This window comes from Moschus berezovskii, chromosome X, assembly GCF_049115385.1.
Source record: "Moschus berezovskii isolate FMDL1 chromosome X, NW_MosBer_1.0, whole genome shotgun sequence".
NCBI lineage: Eukaryota > Metazoa > Chordata > Mammalia > Artiodactyla > Moschidae > Moschus > Moschus berezovskii.
Window position 1 is genome coordinate 57,849,561 of NC_142488.1, and position 20,896 is coordinate 57,870,456.

Genomic DNA, 20,896 nt, shown 5'->3' on the forward strand with positions numbered 1-20,896 from the left:
ATTTGATCCACACATCATACATGTTGTAAACAATAGAGATTATTATCCTTTTGTGGATGAGAAAACTGAAACATGGTTCTCTTTTGCCAAAACTGTCTCAAGTACCTTTGAGGACAACTAGCTGTCATTGCTTCTGTCCTTGGAAGCGTGGCAGGGGAGAATGATCCAGCATGAAGAAATGTCCTGGTACATTAAAGTGCAGAGAGAAGGAAACACTACTCAGATAACAGTTCTCAAAATACAGATGGTATAGGGCACTAGCACTAGCATTGGTCAAAGAGTTGGGAGATATGGGTTCTATCCTGAATACAGGTTTGCTTCGGACTCATAAGCTTCCTCAAGACATGCGACTTTCAGTGTTGAAACTAGGACAGTCTCAGGTTAACTGGGATTGTTGGTCAACTTACTTGGCTCTTCTTTCAATCTATGATTCTGTATGAGTCACTTTATTTTTTCTGGCTTCAGTTACTTAATCTGAAGAAAGGGGTCAATATGTTCCTTACCTACCTTATATAGTCCTTGGAATGATTAAATGAACTAAGGTCCATCAAAGCATTCTGAAGGATTTGAGAAGTTATATAAAATAAGACAGAGTTGAGTATAGAGACAGGTAGTTTTATACAAAGATGAATTTTAATGTAAGTAACTAATACATTGTTCAAAGAGAAAGGTGGGGTGAGATTCTTTTGTTCACTCCTTAATGGTGAACTTCAGGTGGTTTCTCAAAGTATATAAAATCCTAAATGTGTACTTCCAGTCAAAAGAGAGGAGAGTGTATATGCATACCCTGTGCTAGATACCATCATTCCTCCCTTCAAAAGTCCCCAGTAGCAATGGAGTAAGTTTTCAATCTTGCTTGAATGTACCTTTTCCCATGATCAACTGGGCCATTCTTTCCCATTTCTTCATTCAGAAGAAAGTAGGCTACAAAACCCATTTTTTACATAAGCTTAAGATGCCCCCGTCTATGTTGTTTTGATTATTGACCCATAGCGTCAGCCTCAGTAGGCACACTCCCCTCCCTAACCCACATCGTGTCATTAAGAAGAAGAACTATCAGTGGTCTTCTTAATGACATGAATGAATTAAGTGTCATTATTCATGAATGAATTAATGAATTAAGTGTCAAGGGCATAGGGCCAGAATACTGGTCTGGGCAACTCCCCTGTATCTTGCCCACAAAAACAGAAAATCATTGGCAGGAGCCAAAGAGCAGTCATGCCCTTAAGATAAGCTCCCAATATAGGCATCTGAAATCTCCATAGCATCTGTTTCTGCCCTTTGGGTATCTGAGACACTCTATTATATTTGGTATCCAGAGCCCCTTCCATCTAATAAATGTCATGTGGCATCAACCTTAACATGTCCCTCTAACCTTGGCTTTGAGACCTATAAGTAGGCAAGTTAGGTGTATGGCCAAATCCCCATATTAGGATCCAGGGAATGAACATAGGACTTTTTTTCCCTTCTATTTTGTCAAACTGTTTATCCTAAGCAAGCAAATTAAACTGTCTTTCACAATAAGTTTAACAAATTACCTTTTGTAAAGAAAAGAAAACCACAATGACTATGATCTGTTATGAAGAAGTCATGGCTATGAGTCAAATTGTCTAATAATGGTTAAATTATTACCAAGGGACAAACTCAGGCCTTATGTCAAGTTCTTCCCTGTGGTCAGCAGTGTCCTGTTGTAGATGTACTGCCTTTTTATTTTAAGAGAAGGTGAGAGAGAATAATTAAGTTTTGAGAAAATCAGAGCTACTCTGAGGTACCCTATAACTGTAGCTAGACACTCTTCCAAAGTATCCCAGAAGATACGTCTGAATCCTCCAAACTGCTGTATAAGTCAGCAACATAGATGGAACTATAAAATTTCGACATATGTATGAATGCATGCTAAGTCACTTCAGTCGTCACTGACTCTTTGCAACCTCATGGACTATAGACCACAGGGCTCCTCTGTCTCTGGCATTCTCCAGACAAAAATACTGGAGTGGGTTGCTGTGCCCTCCTTCAGGGGATCGTCACGAACTAGGAATATAACCTGCATCTCCTGTGTCTCCTGCACTGCAGGCAGATTCTTTACCATTGAGCCACCAGGGAATATCTCATACAAATGCTTCCAGATAAAGATACAAAACTTTCTCATTACCTCAGCAGGGACTCTTTCATCCCCCTTCCCAGTCAATGCCATTTCCTTCTCTGAAGTAAGTTTTATTCTGACTTCTATCACCATTATTAGTTTAACCTGTCCTTGAATGTCATATCAATTTGATTCATATGAGAGCCCTCTTTTGTTTCTGGCTTTCTTTGCTCAATACATCTGTGAGATTTACCCATGACATTGTGTATAGCAACATTTATTCCTTACCATTGCTGTGTAGTATCCCATTGTTTGGATATGCCACAATTTATTTTGTGCGTGTGTTGTTTGTTTGTTTTTTGGTTGATGCGCATTGGGCTGTTTCTAATTTGTGGCCATTTAGAATAAAGTTGCTACACCATGGTCAAATTATTTTCAAAGAGAGTGCCAAGACAATTCAATGGGAAAGGAATAAACTTTTCAAAAAAACGTATTGTGACAATGGCACAGTCACATGAAAAAGAATCAAATTGGACCCTTATCTACACCATATATAAAATTAACTTAAAATGGACCGAACCTCTAAATGAAAGATTTAAACCTATAAAACACTTAAAGGAGTTTTTATAAGAAAAGAAAAATGTTTATAATTAATTTTTTTTCTTATAGGAAAATATATGTATAAATCTTTGTGACCTTTGATTAGGCAATGATTTCTTAGATCATAGCACCAGAAGTAACACAACAAAACAAAAAAAAATACATAAATTTTACTTAACTAAAATTTAAAGCTTTTGTGCTTCAAGGACGCTATCAAGAAAATAAAAAGACAACCCACATAACAGGAAAAAAAAAAACCCTGTAAGTTATAGAGAACTGACAAGCTATATGTAGGGCTTCCCTGGTGACTCAGGCATCAAAATATCTGCCTTCAATGTAGGAGACCCAGGTTCGATCCCTGTGTTGGGAAGATCCCTTGGAGAATGGAATGGCAACCCACTTTAGTATTCTTGCCTGGAGAATTCCATGGACAGAGCTTGCAGGCTACAATCCACGGGGTCGCAAAGAGTCGGACACGACTGAGTGACTAAGCATGAACACACAAACTATATATCAATGTATGTGTGTATATACATATATATAATGAATATGTATAATGTATATATTGTAATATAATATATATATTATATAATGTATATATTATACACATATATACACATATATACAGACACACACATATATATACAGACACACACATATATAATGGGCTTCCCAGGTGGCACTAGTGGTAAAGGAAGGGAAAGGGAAGTCGCTCAGTAGTATCCAACTCTTTGTGACCCCATGGACTGTAGCCTACCAGGCTCCTCCAGCCATGGGATTCTCCAAGCAAGAATACTGGAGTGGGTTGCCATTCCCTTCTCCAGGGGATATTCTTGACCCAGGGATCAAACCCAGGTCTCCTGCACTGCAGGCAGATGCTTTATCCTCTGAGCTACCAGGGAAGCAGTGGTAAAGAACCTGCCTGTCAATGCAGGACACATAGGAGAAGGAGGTTCGATCTCTGGGTCGGGAAGATCCCCTGGAGGAGGGCATGGCAACACACTCCAGTATTATTACCTGGAGAATCCCATGGACAGAGGACCCTGGCAGACCATAGAGTCCATAGAGTTGCACAGAGTCGGACATGACTGAAATGACTTAGCACACACGCATGCATACATATACAATAAGGAAATCTTATGACTCAACAATAAAAGGACAAATAATATAATTAAATATTTGAATATACATTGCTCAAGGAACATATTAAAATGGCCAATAAGGACAAAAAAAAAAGATTCTTTAACATCATTATCAATTAGGGGAAGGCCGATCAAAATCACCATGAATACTATTTCATACCCACTGTGTGGATCACAATAAACTGTTGAAAATTCTGAAAGAGATGGGAATACCAGACCACCTGACCTGCCTCTTGAGAAACCTGTATGCAGGTCAGGAAGCAACAGTCAGAACTGTACATGGAACAACAGACTTGTTCCAAATAGGAAAAGGAGTACGTCAAGGCTGTATATTGTCACCTTGCTTATTTAACTTATATGCAGAGTACATCATGAGGAATGCTGGGCTTGAAGAAGAACATACCCTTATGGCAGAAAGTGAAGAGGAACTAAAATGCCTCTTGATGAAAGTGAAAGAGGAGAGTGAAAAGGTTGGCTTGAAGCTCAACATTCAGAAAACAAAGATCATGGCATCTGGTCCCATCACTTCATGGGAAATAGATGGAAAAACAGTGGAAACAGTGTCAGACTTTATTTTTTGGGGCTCCAAAATCACTGCAGATGCTGATTGCAGCCATGAAATTAAAAGACGCTTACTCCTTGGAAGGAAAGTTATGACCAACCTAGATAGCATATTAAAAAGCAGAGACATTACTTTGCCCACCAAGGTCCGTCTAGTCAAGGCTATGGTTTTTCCCGTGGTCATGTATGGATGTGAGAGTTGGACTGTGAAGAAGGCTGATCGCCGAAGAGTTGATGCTTTTGAACTGTGGTGCTGGAGAAGACTATTGAGAGTCCTTTGTATTGCAAGAAGATCCAACCAGTCCATTCTAAAGGAGATCAATCCTGGGTGTTCATTGGAAGGGCTGATGCTGAAGCTGAAACTCCAGTATTTTTGCCACCTCATGCGACGAGTTGACTCACTGGAAAAGACTCTGATACTGGGAGGGATTGGGGGCAGGAGGAGAAGGGGACGACAGAGAATGAGATGGCTGGATAGCATCACCGACTCTATGGACATGAGTTTGAGTGAACTCCGGGAGTTGGTGATAGACAGGGAGGCCTGGCATGCTGTGATTCATGGGGTCACAAAAAGTCGGACACGACTGAGCGACTGAACTGAACTGAAAGTGGCCAAAATAAAAAAAAATGCGGGGTGATTAACTGTTGTGGAGGATGTGGATAAATTTCAACTTCATATATTGCTGGTAAATGTAAAGTGGTGTACTCTCTTTGAAAAATGGTTTTGCAGTTCCAGAAAACATTAAACATAAAGTTACCATGTGATCCAGCAATTCCTATCTTTGTTATATAACCAAAATAATTGAAAAAATATATTCACACAAAAATCTGGACATAAGTGTTCTTAGCAGCACTATTCATAATAGCCAAAATTGTAGAAACAACTCAAATATAAATCAACTGATAAGTGGATAAACAAAGTGTAGATTATCAATACAATTAAATATTATTTAGCCAGAAAAAGGAGTGAAATACTCAATAAGGACTACAACATGGATGGACCTTGAAAACATAATGCTAAGTGAAAGAAGCCACATAAAAGGAAAAATAAGTGATTCCATTTATATGAAATATCCAGAATAGACAATTCATAGAGGCAGAAAGTAGGCTAGTAGCTGCCAGGGACTGAGGGAAGGAGAGAATGTGAAATAACTACTTATGGGTACTATCTGGAACTAGATAGTAGTGATGGTTGTGTGATTTGGTGAATATGTTAAAAAAAAAACAGTGAACTGTACACTTTAGAAAAGTGAAATTTATGATATGAGAATTATATTTCATAAAAAAACCTAGTTCTTCAGCGTTTCCTTTAATACCTTGAACTACCCTATATCACTCTATTAGACAATGCTTGTTATTCCTCAAATTAAAATTTTAAAAAGGTATTATGAATATTCTTATATATGCCTCCAAATGATTTTTAATGAAAATTTATCTATTAAGTGCTGTTTGGGTTATTGATTGGGTTTAACCAGAGGGGCTGACAAGTGGCAAGATGACTAGATTATCTCCTTATTTTTGTGTCTCTATCATGTGACTGTTCACCCTGCCTGTCTGTCCTCTTGTCCTGATCTTATCCCCTTTGAAAAAAAATAACCTAGAAAAATAAGAATGCAAGTTGACAGGGAAAAGGATAAGCAATGAGGCTGACATTAATAGTAATTCCCACATGAGCGCATGGGGCCCTGAAAAATTGATGTTGCCAAGTTTCTGCTGATATTAGGTATTTAAACTACTGCCAGTGCAGCTGCCTCTGGCGACAGCTTGTGACTGCTGTTCTTCTCAACTTGCACATGCCTGTGGGATGAAACGTGTTTTCTCTATCTAGGATGGGTGGGCAAAACAGGATGACAGGTCTAAATTAAGAACTCAGGACTGCATGGAAGATATTTGCCTTGACTGGGCAGTGCAGGAGATGTGAGATTAAAGAGGATGAGGAAGACAGCAGGTGGTCCATGCCCTGCCCATTCCTCTCCTTGTGAGCCTACCAAGTCACCCACATGCAGGGGACTGGCAAAAATCAAAGTAGTTGCTCAGCGTGGGTTTGAGAACAGTAATTTATTTGAAAATCAAGCTCCTAATCTGTGCAACGCCTTCATCATTTCCAGATGTTTGGCCTGTAATCCAGATGTTGTTTTATCACTTGGCGCTGGTTCTCAGCCTTCTCTTTCTTGGCATGGCTAAGGGCCACTTCTATTCCAGCTTTCTCTTGCCCATAATCTGCTTCCAAACTATCAAACCCCTTATCTTCTTTCTGCCTACATATTTGTGAATTCTGCATTCCTCAGAATGGTGAGTGGTCCCAGGTCTAGCTCTGCTATCAAAAGTGTATTCCTCCCCACTGCTGGACTCAAGGTCCCCAATAATACCATGAGAATTTGGTCAAATCTTTGACTATTGGTTCTCATCTAGTGAATTTTGGGAACTCCAAAACACACGTATATTTGGTTCGCATTCCTGAGATTCTGATGTATTTGGAATTTTTAAAAATTCAGGAGGTGATTCTCATGTACAGCCAACTTTGAAAGTCATTGTTTGTTTTTTTCTGTTTTGGTTCCTCAACTCAGCTTATGGGATATGAGTTCTCAAACCAGGGATCAAACCCAGGCCCCCAGCAGTGGAAGTTCAGAGTCCTAACCACTGGGTAGTCAAGTAATTCCCTGAAAATCATTGTTTTAAGGCTCTTTTTGGCTCTTGTACATTTTGCCTGAATATTAGGTGCAGTCAGAAAAACGACTTTATGTTCCCTCACATTTAGAGGGAACTTCATGAGGGAGTAACTTGGGGCTTACTCATTTATTTATGGAAAGAATGAGTGATAGTGTGACATTGGCTGAGGGTGGAATGATTCTTTTAAAACATGTTAAATCATGTCACATCTAACCTCAAAATGCATTGATGGCTCTCCCTACTCAATAAAACTAAAGTCCTCATAATGGCCAATGAGGCTTTAGGTGATCTTCCTACCTCCCCATCACCTCTTTGATCCCATAATCTACTATTCTTCCTATTATTCTCTTAACTCAAACCATGCCAACCTCCTTGCTTTTCTTGTAACTTACCTGAAAATGCTCCCACCTTAAGGCTTTGCACACTCACTGTTCCCTTAGTCAGGCATGTGTTCCCCTAGATGTCTACATGGCTACTTTCCTCACCTTTTTCAGTTCTTTGATCTTATAATATCTTCTTAGTGAGGCTTTTCTAACCACCCTCTTAAAACTTCAACTTTCCACCATATTCCTTATGTCCTTCTCCTGTTTCATTCTTCTCAATTGCACTTATGACCATCTGACACATTTTATATCTTAATTATTTACTTCTTTATTGCTTGTTTCTAACCCAACTAAAATGTAAGCACCATGAGATCATGGTCGTTATGTTTAGTACTTCATCCCCCATGCCTAGAACATGCCTGGCATAGAGTAGGGACTAAATAAATATTTGTTGGACGAGTGAATGGTAAACATTTACAAAAAATGGTAACAATCTTCTGGCCTATTGAAAGGTTTCACAATTGGAAAGGGTTTCATACCAGTTAGCTCAATAGTTTCTTCCAATAACTTTGAGAATAAGCCACGGATTATTATCACCAACTAATGAATTTTTAAAACAGAGGCTTAAAGAGAAAAAAATACCTCAAATACACTGAAGAACCATACAAAAAAGATCTTCATGACCCAGATAACCACGATGGTGTGATCACTCACCTAGAGCCAGACATCCTGGAATTCGAAGTCAAGTGGGCCTTAGGAAGTATCACTATGAACAAAGCTAGTGTAGGTGATAGAATTCCAGGTGAGCTATTTCAAATCCTAAAAGATGATGCTGTGAAAATTCTGCACTCAGTATGCCAGCAAATTTGGAAAACTCAGCAGTGGCCACAGGACTGGAAAAGGTCAGTTTTCATTCCAAACCCAAAGACGGGCAATGCCAAAGAATGTTCAAACTACCACACAATTGTACTCATCTCACACGCTAGCAAAGTAATGCTCAAAATTCTCCAAGGCAGGCTTGTAGAGTATGTGAACTGTGAATTTCCAGATGTTCAAGCTGGATTTAGAAAAGGCAGAGGAACCAGGGATCAAATTGCCAACAAATCACTGGCAATTTTTGATCCATCAAATTGTTGGATCATCAAAAAAGCAAGAGAGTTCCAGAAAAAAATCTACTTCTGCTTTATTGACTACACCAAAGCCTTTGATTGTGTGGATCATAAGAAACTGGAAAATTCCTAAAGAGATGGGAGTACCAGACCACCTTACCTGCCTCCTGAGAAATCTGTTTGCAGGTCAAGAAGTAACCGTTAGAACTGGACATGGAACAACAGACTGGTTCCAAATCAGGAAAGGAGTATGTCAAGGCTGTATATTGTCACCCTGCTTATTTAAGTTATATGCATTATTTAACTTATAAGGAGAGTATATGATGCAAAATGCTGGGCTGGAAGAAGTACAAGCTGGAATCAAGATTGCTGGGAGAAATATAAATAATCTCAGATATGCAGATGACACCACCCTTATGGCAGAAAGTGAAGAAGAACTAAAGAGCCTCTTGATGAAAGTGAAAGAGGAGAGTGAAAAAGTTGGTTTAGAACTCAGCATTCAGAAAACTAAGATCATGGCATTCAGTCCCATCACTTCATGACAAGTAGATTGGAAACAATGGAAACAGTGAAAGACTTTATTTTGAGGGGATCAAAAATCACTGGAGATGGTGAGTGCAGCCATGAAATTAAAAGACACTTGCTCCTTGGAAGAAAAGTTATGACCAACCTAGACAGCATATTAAAAAGCAGAGACATTACTTTGCCAACAAATTCTGTCTAGTCAAAGCTATGGTTTTTCCAGTAGTCATGTATGGATGTGACTATAAGAAAGCTGAACACTGAAGAACAGATGCTTTTGAATTGTGGTGTTGGAGAAGACTCTTGAGAGTCCCTTGGACTGCAAGGAGGTCAAACGAGTCAATCCTAAAGGAAATCAGTCCTGAATATTCATTGGAAGGACTGATGCTGAATCTGAAACTCCAATACTTTGGCCACCTGATGGGAAGAACTGACTCATTGGAAAAGATGCTGGGAAAGATTGAAGGCGGGAGGAGAAGCGGACGACAGAGGATGAGATGACTGGATGGCGTCACTGACTCAATGGACATGAGTTTGAGCAAGCTCTGGGAGTTGGTGATGGACAGGGAAGCTTGTCCTGCTGCAGTCCTTGGGGTTGCAAAGAGTCGGACATGACTGAGCAACTGAACTGAACTGAACTGAAATTTATTTAACTAGCATTAAACAAAGCTAGGACTCACAGGTAATTTAAGACTTATGATTACGGCATGCTTTCCAAGGTAGTATTGAATTCTAAAATAGGGAATGGAGGTCCTCCCAGGCTGTCACTTAAATTTACTATTTCCTCAGTAATCTTATAGGGACAAAAATATTTTCTGAACATTCATCTGTTCTTTATTTGTTTGTTTGTCATTTTTTCCCTTACTTCACATAGCTTATAAAAGAAAATATCCCTTTTTATCCTATCCCAATGTGAAAGATGATCTGCTTAAAAGTTACCATCATAAAGACTAGCTAGAGAGGTTTTCTGCTCAAGTCCTAGGAGATAAGGGCCAGGATAAGGATGGTAGCAACAGGAGCAGAAGGGAAAAGATGATGGGAGATACAGATCTTACAAGGAAAGTCCATAGGACCCTACAATTACATGGATGTGAGAACTGAGAGAAAGACATAAGTCAGAGAAGATTCTAAAGGTTTCTTCCTGGGAAGCCAGGATAACCTCGGGACCACAAAGAACATGAAAAGGGAGTTCCTTTTTAGTTAAAAAAAAAAAGACAACATACTTAGTTTTAAATTGCTTTAAGTTTGGAAAGTTGGAGTGAACAAAGGAACATGTCAGTGGTGGTGCCCAACAGGCAATTAAAATATCTAGAACATAGGTTAAGGCTAGAAATAAGTCAAATGCATAAAAATACCAGTTCAGTTCATGGATGCACGTCAGAATTATCTGGGGTACTTTAAAACATAGGGCTTCCCTGTTGGCTCAGGCGGTAAAGAGTCTGCCTGCAATGCAGGAGACCTAGGTTTGATCCCTGGGTCAGGAAGATTCCCTGGAGAAGGGAATGGCTATCCACTCTAGTGTTCTTACCTGGAGAATTCCATGGACAGAGGAGCCTGGCAGACAACAGTCCATGGGTCACAGAGTCAGACACAACTGAGCAACTAACACTTTCACTTTTAAAACATACTTAAACCTTAGCTCAATTAAATAAAAAACACAAAGTTTTGGAAGGTTAAGCAACATTGGCCTAAGTAAATCACGACAGAGGCTTGATAAGCTAAGAAAAATGTTAAGAATGAAACACTAATGGACATCCATATTTGAAGCTGGAAGAAGAAGAATAGCCAGCAGCAACCAAGAAGGGGAATCCAGGAAAGAAAGAATAGAACCTGGATGGGATAGTACAGGACAAAGTTTAAGAAGTAAAAGATAAGCAATAGCATCAGCTGTTGGTACAGGTAGGTGAAGGAGCATCAGGACTGGAATTGCATTATCTTGTTGGTATGTGACAAAAGTAAATTGTCTTTTAATATTTAAATATATCACAATATGTGCATGGAATAAAAATAATTCAGAGACCACAGGTGGTTGCTACAGCTTTCATCAAGCCTCTCTTTTCATTTACAAAGTGGTTGAAGTATTTCAACTGTTAGTGATAGCAACGTTTGATCCAGTACTGTTGATTAGTATATCAACAGAGGAGAATAAAGAGAGCTAGCAAAGTTAAGGAGAAGGCAATGGCACCCCACTCCAGTACTCTTGCCTGGAAAATCCCATGGACGGAGGAGCCTGGTAGGCTGCAGTCCATGGGGGTCGCGAAGAGTCGGACACGACTGAGCGACTTCACTTTCACTTTTCACTTTCACGCATTGCAGAAGGAAATGGCAACCCACTCCAGTGTTCTTGCCTGGAGAATCGCAGGGATGGGGGAGCCTGGTGGGCTGCCATCTATGGGGTCACACAGAGTTGGACATGACTGAAGTGACTTAGCAGCAGCAGCAGCAGCAGCAAAGTTAAAGATGTCACATCTATTTACCTTGTTTTTTATTCCAGTGTACAGAGCAACAGATAATGACTCAGCAAGAATAAAGATGGTGGGGTAGAAAAATAAAAGAAAATTTTATTAAAAACAATTGTCACTATACAGATAGAATTAATATCCAGTGGGGTGATTCTAATTCAGCCAAAAGCAAATGTTAACCATGTGAATTAAAATCTTTCTCCTTCAAAACATGTGAAAACACACACATCCACAATAAAAAAGCACAAATCTAAAAAAGACAAATATAACTTAAAAGACTCTAAATTGAGGGAGTTCAGCTCAGTTCAGTTCAGTTCAGTCGCTCAGTCGTGTCTGACAGCGACCCCATGAATCACAGCATGCCAGGCCTCCCTGTCCATCACCAACTCCCGGAGTACACTCAAACTCATGTCCACAGAGTCGGTGATGCCATCCAGCCATCTCATTCTCGGTCGTCCCCTTCTCCTCCCGCCCCCAACCTTTCCCAGCATCAGAGTCTTTTCCAGTGAGTCAACTCGTCACATGAGGTGGCCAAAGTATTGCAGTTTCAGCTTTAGCATCACTCCTTCCAATGAACACTCAGGATTGATCTCCTCTAGAATGGACTGGTTGGATCTCCTTGCAGTCCAAGGGATTTTCAAGAGTCTTCTCCAACACCACAGTTCAAAAGCATCGATTCTTCGGCGATCAGCCTTCTTCACAGTCCAACTCTCACATCCATACTGGACCACGGGTAAAACCATAGCCTTGACTAGACGGACCTTGGTTGGCAAAGTAATGTCTCTGCTTTTTAATATACTATCAAGGTTGGTCATAACTTTCCTTCCAATGAGTAAATGTCTTTTAATTTCATGGCTGCAATCACCATCTGCAGTGATTTTGGAGCCCAAAAATATAAAGTCTGACACTGTTTCCACTGTTTTTCCATCTATTTCCCATGAAGTGATGGGACCAGATGCCATGATCTTTGTTTTCTGAATGTTGAGCTTCAAGCCAACCTTTTCACTCTCCTCTTTCACTTTCATCAAGAGGCATTTTAGTTCCTCTTCACTTTCTGCCATAAGGGTAGTGTCATCTGCATATCTGAGGTTATTGATATTTCTCCCAGCAATCTTGAATTGAGGGAGGGGGAATGCTAAAAAGTATATAAATATATGGTTAGTGTCTGGAAACTGCTGATAAAATTGTTAAAGGGAGTGGGGAAAGAACAGTGTAGCTAAGAATATGGTGATATAATTAAGACCAGCCATCTTTGGGCTGATTATGAAAACATATCCAGTTCAGTTCAGTCATGTCTGACTCTTTGCAACCCCATGAACCACAGCATGCCAGGCCTCCCTGTCCATCACCAAGTCCTGGAGTTTACCCAAACTCATGTCCAATGAGTTGGTGATGCTATCCAACCATCTCACCCTCTGTGGTCCCCTTCTCTTCCTGCCCTCAATCTTTCCCAGCATATTAGCAAAACATTAATGATCACTAACATTTTCCCCAAGTATAAGCAAGGGTACAAAAACTACCCTGGATGATGTTCAAGGGATAAATGAGATAATGTATGTGAAAGTGCTCTGGAAACTCTAAATTGTGCTACACATATGAGGGGTTGCTATGAGTGTTGTTTCTATTCCACCCAGAGTTTGGAAGCAAAGGGCATTGAAGAGAGGCCACAGGCCAGACAAACAACCAAAACCCCAAACTACTGCTTTTGCTCCCCAGTGTCCTTAGCCAAAGTGAGTCACATTCATGTACTGACCAACACAAGATATCAGGAAATTATGGTATCATTAAAAGCTACTTACATCACCAGCAGTAGGCTTCCCAGGTGGTGCTAGTGATAAAACAAACAAACAAAAAACCCACCTGCCAATGCAGGAGACTTAAGAGACATGGGTCAGGAAGATCCCCTGGAGGAGGGCGTGGCAACCCACTCCAGTATTCCTACCTGGAGAATCTCCATGGACAGAGAAGCCTAGCAGGCTACAGTCCATAGGATCGCAAAGAATCTGACACAACTGAATTGACTGAGCATGCGCACACACCACCAGCAGTACTAGGTGACTTCCCAAGGAGGATATACTCTTGTCTGAGTTCTCCCAGCTGAAAACTGGATTTGTGGTATGATTTTTTTACAGGGTTAGGAACTCGATAAAACTCATTCAAGTGCTCTCACTTCTGAGTTTTATTAATGTTCTTTGGTCTTGTCCCATATTCTCTCCACCCTGTCCAATTTACCAGATTATCTGGAATAGCTGTTTCTCTTTGAAGATGTCAATAAGAACAGTGCTTTTTCTCACAAAGCAATCTAAATTCTACCATATGCATTATCTCTTCCTCACAGGCCAGAAATATCCTAAGGAAACAGACATACAAACTGATAAGCATTTGCAAGCACAGCTCAGTGCTACTTATCCTCACAATATGAATGGGAGAATCAGTCCATAGAGTGAAGCCTGTCTGTACAGGATGAGATATTGATGCCAAAATATTGTTTGACTTTTATTTTTTAGGCTGCCTAAGGAAAAGATAGGTAGTGGGATAGTGGGGAAAAGGTGAAACTGATATAACAAGAAGTTCATGATCTCATATGTAAATGGGCATCCTATATCTTAAAGTTAGATGGAAATTCAAAAGTCATCTTATTCCCAAATGTCTGTTGCCCAATAAAGAAATGCCATCCATATCTACTTGAACTCTTTTAGTAATAGGCAGGCACCTCAGTTCATTATCTTTTTTTTTTTCCCATCTTTGGTAACTGGCTAAAACTTCAAACCATCAAATAATTGAAAACATTGTCATGGGATCTCAAAAGGATTCTTTAAGACAACCTAACCTCATTCCCTTAATGATCCAGATGGGGAGACTGAGGCTCCTCTAGAAAGTATAGAATTTCTTCTCATTTACATAGCCAGTCAGTGGCAGAGCCAGGACTAGAATTCAAAGCTTCCAAATTTAGAACCTAGTGTCAAAATTAAAACAAAACAAGACAAAACAAAACTGACCTTGGAGTAAGAAAAATCTGGTTTCCAGTTTTTGCTCAGACACTTATTAACTCGATGATTTCTAGCAAGTTTCATTTTCTTTGGGCCTATTTGGCCACCTGTACAATTAAGACCAGAAGACCTGGGCCTTCCCTAGGGGTAAGTAGTCAGTGGGATTATGGATTTGAAAGTACATGGCACATAGTGGGAATTTAAGAAATAAATTACAAAGGAACTTGTCACATTCATCCATCATGTTCCTTTTAGTGTTTCCCGTCACTTTGAAGGTACCACCACCACTCCAACTTATATAGCTAGAATCTCAGTCTTATTTGACTTGACAGCATGCTATAAGAGAAAAGGTAGAAGAGTTTTTGACCTGGGAATGAAAGATGAATGAGAATCTGGTCTTTGGTTTTCAGATCTTTGAGGAACTATCCTGAAGAGACTGAGCAGACTTCTCTAAGTGGCCCCAGAGAGAATGACTAGAACCTCTGGAAGCCACAGGAAGACTGAGTTTAGCTTAACAAAAGGAAGAACTTTTGCAGAGTCAAGGCTTTCTGTGAAGGGAATGGACTCTCTCAGAGATTAGTAAATATATTCCCTCTGAAAGTATTCAGGCAGATACAAGCAAAGATCTTATAAGGTGTAGTTAATTGGAGTGAAAGAAAATTATGGTTCATAAAAACCTACTATGCATAAGATATCATGCTAGACATTTTACAAGGATTACTTCTTTTAATCCTTTCAACAAACCTATGATATGGATACTATTCTCACTCTAAACAGTTTTGGAGAAATTAATATTTCTCAGTGGGTTTGCTACCTGTATAATAAGTGTGTAGTGGAAAACAGTCTGATGCTGGGAGGGATTGGGGGTGGGAGGAGACTGGGACTACAGAGAATGAGATGGCTGGATGGCATCACCGACTCGATGGACATGAGTTTGAGTGAACTCCAGGAGTTGGTGATGGACAGGGAGGCCTGGCGTGCTATGATTCATGGGGTCGCAAAGAGTCGGACATGACTGAGCGACTGAACTGAACTGAACTGAATAGGAACAATGCTTTGCTGTATCAAACTGGTTGGCATTTAATGCAGTAGTACTTCATTCCTTGTGTACAAAAATCACACTCCCAGGACCTATTTCTAAATGTCCTATGAGTACTCTTTTGATCCTAGTTGGAAATAAGGAATAATTGATATGCTTAGGATCACAAACAGCAGGTAAGTAGTAGACACAGAACTTTAATAAGCTGTGTCTAACTCAGAAAGTGGATACCCTTTCTATTTGTACCATCCACAAAAATGGACGGAATTAGTGGAATATACAACCTTTTAAAGTCTAAACCAAAGCTTGGACAGCTCCCATTGGAAAATCTGAGATAGTGATATTATTAAGTTATAACTATTCTTCCTTGATTCTATTATAAGCATAACCCAAAGTAAGAATCCACAAGTGCATATGGATATAATTATGTAAATACAAAAAATAAATACATAGGGAGAAGGGAAAGTGCTTCCTTATGGTAGGATGTTGACTAATGAAGGGACAATAGGATTAGACAACACTATTTGGAGCTACCATAGTAACAATCCTGTCAGGAAGAATCATTAATGTATGCTACAACGGGAGGTGAAAATTTAATGAGAAACAGGATTTGTAGATGGTCTCAAGTTCTTTCCCCACAGGATACTACAAAAGGGAAAACCATAACTTCACAGTGGAGAAACCTGGCCACCATCTTAACCAAGTGGTCAAAGTTAATGTGACTAGTAACAAGACAAACTGACCACAGGCGGCTCTGATAGGATTGCAACACAAGGACTCAACACGCCCGAAATGCAGAGCCCGAATTTCATTGCGAGGAAATCAGACGGAGAGACGGTTTACAAAACATCTGGCCTGCACCCTCCAAAAGTATCTACAGCATGAACAGCAAAGAAAGACTAAGCAATGGTTCCTTATTCAAGGGGACTAAAGAGGCGAGACAACTGAACGCAATATGAGTTCTGGATTGAATCCCTGACCAAGAAAACACATATTTTCCTCCTTTCCTTATAAAGGACATTAGTCATGCCACAGCACGGATGAGCCTTGAGGACATTATGCTTAATGAAATAATCCAACCAAAAAATGACAAATATTGTGTGATTTCACTTTAATGAAGTATTTACTTAGAAGAGTCAGATTCATAGAGGCAGCATAGACAGTGGTTACCAGGGGTGGCGGGAGAGTGTGTGTGTGTGGGTGGAGCAGGGATGGGGAGTCATGGATCAATCAGCAGAGAGTTTCAATTTAGGATGACAAGCAAGTACTAGAAATGGATTGGTGGTGTTGTTCTTTCGTGTCTGACTCTTTGCAACCCCATGGACTGCAGCACGTCAGGATTCCCTGTCCATCACCAACTCCCAAAGTTTGCTCAGATTCACATCCATCGAGTTGGTGATGCCATCGAACCATCTCATCCTCTGTTGCCCCCTTCTCCTCCTGCCCTCAATCTTTCCCAGCATCAGAGTCTTTTCTACTGAGTCAGCTCTTCAGATCAGGTGACCACAGTATTGGACACCTGAGAAGTATCTAACGTTGCAGCGTCTCAGTATTGGGTACAGTGAGAAGACGGCAGTCTATGAAACAGAAAGGAGGTTCACCAGCTCCTTGGTCAGTGACTTCCAGCTTCTAGATCTGTGAGAAGCAGATTTCTGTTTCTAGCCACCCAGCCAGTCTGTGGTATTTTTATTTTTATTGCAGCATTCCAAACAGACTAAGACAGTGGTGATGGTTGCATAACATAAGAAATGTACTTAATGCCACAAACTGTACACTTAAAAATAGCTAAAATGGTAAATGTAATATATTTTTACCATAATAAAAATAATTTTAAAAAATGAGAAAAAAAATAAATAAAGTCTAAACCAATCCCAAAAGATATTAATCTTCTCATTCTTATTTTTTCAATCTCATGTAATTTGTCAACTTCCAAATTCTGCAGATTCATCTTCTGTGATGCCTTGTTAAATTCATTGCCTCCTTTCCATTCCCATAGTCACCACCTCCAGGGTCTCATTCCCTCTCTGCATCTGGTTTATCTACCTCTCATGTATTCCTATTCCAATTACGGTAACTCATGTTTACCAGATTCTTCTTCCTGAAACACAGATTTGTCTTTTTCCTTTAGCTCAGAAACTTTCAATGATATTCCAAAGTCTGATGAATTAAAGAGAAAATCTAGCATTCAAAAGTCTTCCATGGTTTGTCATCAATCTACCATGGCAACTTTAACTTCCATTTTCCACCTAATTGTACTCTAAAATCCAGTTCAGCTGGCATTCTTTTCGCAAGCCCAGAGCTTCCTTGACTCCAAACAGTTGTTCTTGTTTTTTTCTCTGCTTGGACTGCCGTCTCTCCTGTTTTCACCTGTTGAAATCCTATCTGTGTTTCATGGCTCATCATAAATAATAATAATAGTTAACATTTTAAAGTGCTTATTTTGGTCCAGCCACTGTGCTAAGTGTGTGCAATTATTTCACACGGATTATCTAATTTAATCCTCACAGAAAATAAAGTAAGGTCTATTATTATCTCTGGCTTAGCCTAGATTAAAACAGAATTCAGAGAGGGTATAGTAATTATGCTTGATCAATGTCACACAAGTTAATAAATGGTAGGGATGGGATTTGAGTTCAAGTAGTCTGGCTTTGCAGCTCTAAAAGGTGCTAAGATGTCAAAAAAAAAAAAAATCCCAAAACCCTTTCTGATTTTCTCTGGCACAACTAGATGTGATCCTTATCTGACAATATCAAAACATTTTGACAGGATCTTTAAAGCTTATCTTATTTAGTTGCTCTTATACCCATGACGAGGTGCCAGTGGGCACAGACTATGTCTTAGGCATATGTCTGCCTCATACAGTGTGACACAGAGTAGGTGCTCAGTGAGTCTGTTATGTTGAATTGGAGGTATGCTGGGGTGAAGGAAGGGACAGAAGAATTGTGTAGGGGAAGATACCTCATACTCTCCTGCCTTAGCCACCCTGCATGGTGTGATATTGGTCAAAGCTGCCAACATCTGTCTAAATCTGTCTAAATCAGTCTCTGCTTCCCCAGCCTAGCTTCCTGGCGGGTCTTTTCTTGTTCCCCAGTACTCACAGCTGCCTCAGCCTTGGCCAATGTTTGAGATAAGGCAGGATCAAAATATCACTGCCCTGGGCTCAGTTTCCAGGAATGAAGGATCAAGTGAAACCCAGCCGTGTGGGTGAGGGTGAAAACTGAAAGTCCCCAAATAGAGCCTACAAGCTCTTTACACAAGCCCCGACTTGCCCAGGGGCCATGTGGGTAGGCCAGCAGCTCAACTTCCTTCGGGATTCTTTACAAATATGATCTGACTCCTCCCTCCCTTCCCTAAGCTCCTAGACTCCTTCTCTTCCTAATCTCCCAAGCTCAGATAAGGCGGTTGAATGGTCCAGGCGTGTTTCCAAAGGACATAGGGGTGCAGTAAAAGCCTACCCAGGGCAACTGGCTCACCAACGTCATCAGTGTATTAGTGCAGGTCCCTGGCATCTTACACAGCACTTTCTGGATACAGATGGGTGGGTAGACAGACAGCCACAGGACACCTTCCCAGCCGTTCTGACTTTGTAGCACCTTAGCAGGATCATCCTAACATGATCCTGAACTCCCATATCTATGCTCCACAAATCTCAAGCACCTTGCGACGCCAGAGAGTGTTCCACACTTACCTTGTAAATGAATGGATGGATGGATCTTGCTCCAGCAACAGAATTCTTGGACTAATGTACCTCAGCGCAGGCCAGATATCCCACCAACCCCCCACTTCTCAGCCCCCAGCCTCCACACCACACACTCAGTAGATGAAATCCATTACAGTCAAAGCTCTGCTCTGACTCATTTCACATGTGCAGCAACAACAGCCAGAACCTATTCTCTTTCCTTTCATGCTACTGCCTACTTCCCCGCCCCCATGAAGCAGCTATTGGATCACTGAAGTGTCTAGGCGTGGCTACACAAAGAAGTTTCACCCCTGACAGGGAAAGTATAGGAGGAGTTGGGGAAGGGTGGGTGAGTAGCGAAAAAGCCCAGCCTTTGGCAGGAACTGGAAAGCTCCAGGGACTAAAGCAGGGAGAAAGGGAATAGAAGCAGGAGAGGTTGTGGAGCTGGTTAAGATCTGTGGTTTCTTGGGAGGACTTGAATCTTTGTGGCAGAGTGTCACTTCTGTATATAAGCCTCACTCATTCAAGTCGTCCCTTTGTCCACTGCGTTATGCTTATTTCCTTACTGTCACTGGATTGTAATCTGTACTAATTTAATTGATAAATTTGCTTGGTTGTTTAATGTCTGTCCTTTCCCTTCCACTAATCGGTAAGCATTATGAACTAACACTCAACAGCAACACTTATGCAACACTTGATATCTTCCAGACACTCTTCTTAATATTTTACATATATTAACTAATTTAATCCTAATAACTACCCTAGTTTGATTCACAATTTAGAGATAAGAAAACTGAGGCATAACCTGATTGCCCAAAGTCAAACAGCTAATAAGTGACAGAGCTGGGAAGGAGACTGGTATATAGAAGAAGGAATAAATAAATTAACTAGAGAACCAGGGGTAAAGGACAAAATGGAAGAGGTCAGAAAGACTTTGAATATGTTGAAATTGAGTAGCCACAGAGCCCCACAGGATGAAGAAATGTGAGCTGACAGCAAGAGGACCCTTTAGCCTGGGGGCACTCTCCCATGGACACAGCCTTGCTGTCTTTTATTTTTCAAACACAAGTCCTTTCCAGCTAAGATGGGAACATTCTTCAAGGTCAGAGTTAGGGAACTTTCAACAACCCTAGCCTCAAGAGCTCAAGATCTTCCCTTCCCCTATTCCCTATAAACCATGCCTCATTTTTTGGTACTTTTTTTTTTTAATAAAAATTATTGGAGTATTGTTGATTTACAATGTTGTGTTAGTTTCTGCTGTACAGCAAAGTGAATCAGTTATACATATATATGTATCCATTCTTTTTTAGTCTTTTCCCATGTAGGCCATTACAGAGTACTGAATAGTGTTCCCTGTGGATCTCTAATAAGTAGGTCCTTATTAGTTATCTATTTTATATGTAATAGTGTATATATGTCAATCTCAATCACCCAATTTATCCCTCCCCCCTCTTACACTCTGATAGCCATAAATTTGTTTTCTACATATGTAATTTTATTTCTGTTTTGTAGATAAATTAGTTTGTTCCCATTTTTAGATTCTACATATAAGTAATATCATATGATATTTGTCTTTCTCTCTCTCTGACTTGACTTCACTCAGTAGAACCAAGATTTATTTTAAAACTACTGCCTCACTGGTATCTTTATGATTCACCTTCCCTCTTGTGCCTAACCTTTCTACCCACAAAACATACCCTTCTTCCCCCTGCAAAA

The 20,896-nt window shown here is 40.2% G+C and overlaps 1 protein-coding gene across 2 annotated transcripts in view; it reads right to left on the reverse strand.

Annotated features, from left to right (window-relative positions):
- Positions 1-19,329, reverse strand: part of EDA2R (ectodysplasin A2 receptor) — a 107,997-nt gene extending 88,668 nt beyond the window's left edge. For both annotated transcript variants that reach the window (XM_055438004.2, XM_055438003.2), the window contains exon 1: positions 19,190-19,329. The gene's annotated coding sequence lies outside the window, so the exon portion shown is untranslated. The remainder of the gene's footprint in view (positions 1-19,189) is intronic.
- Between the last annotated feature and the right edge of the window lie 1,567 nt (positions 19,330-20,896).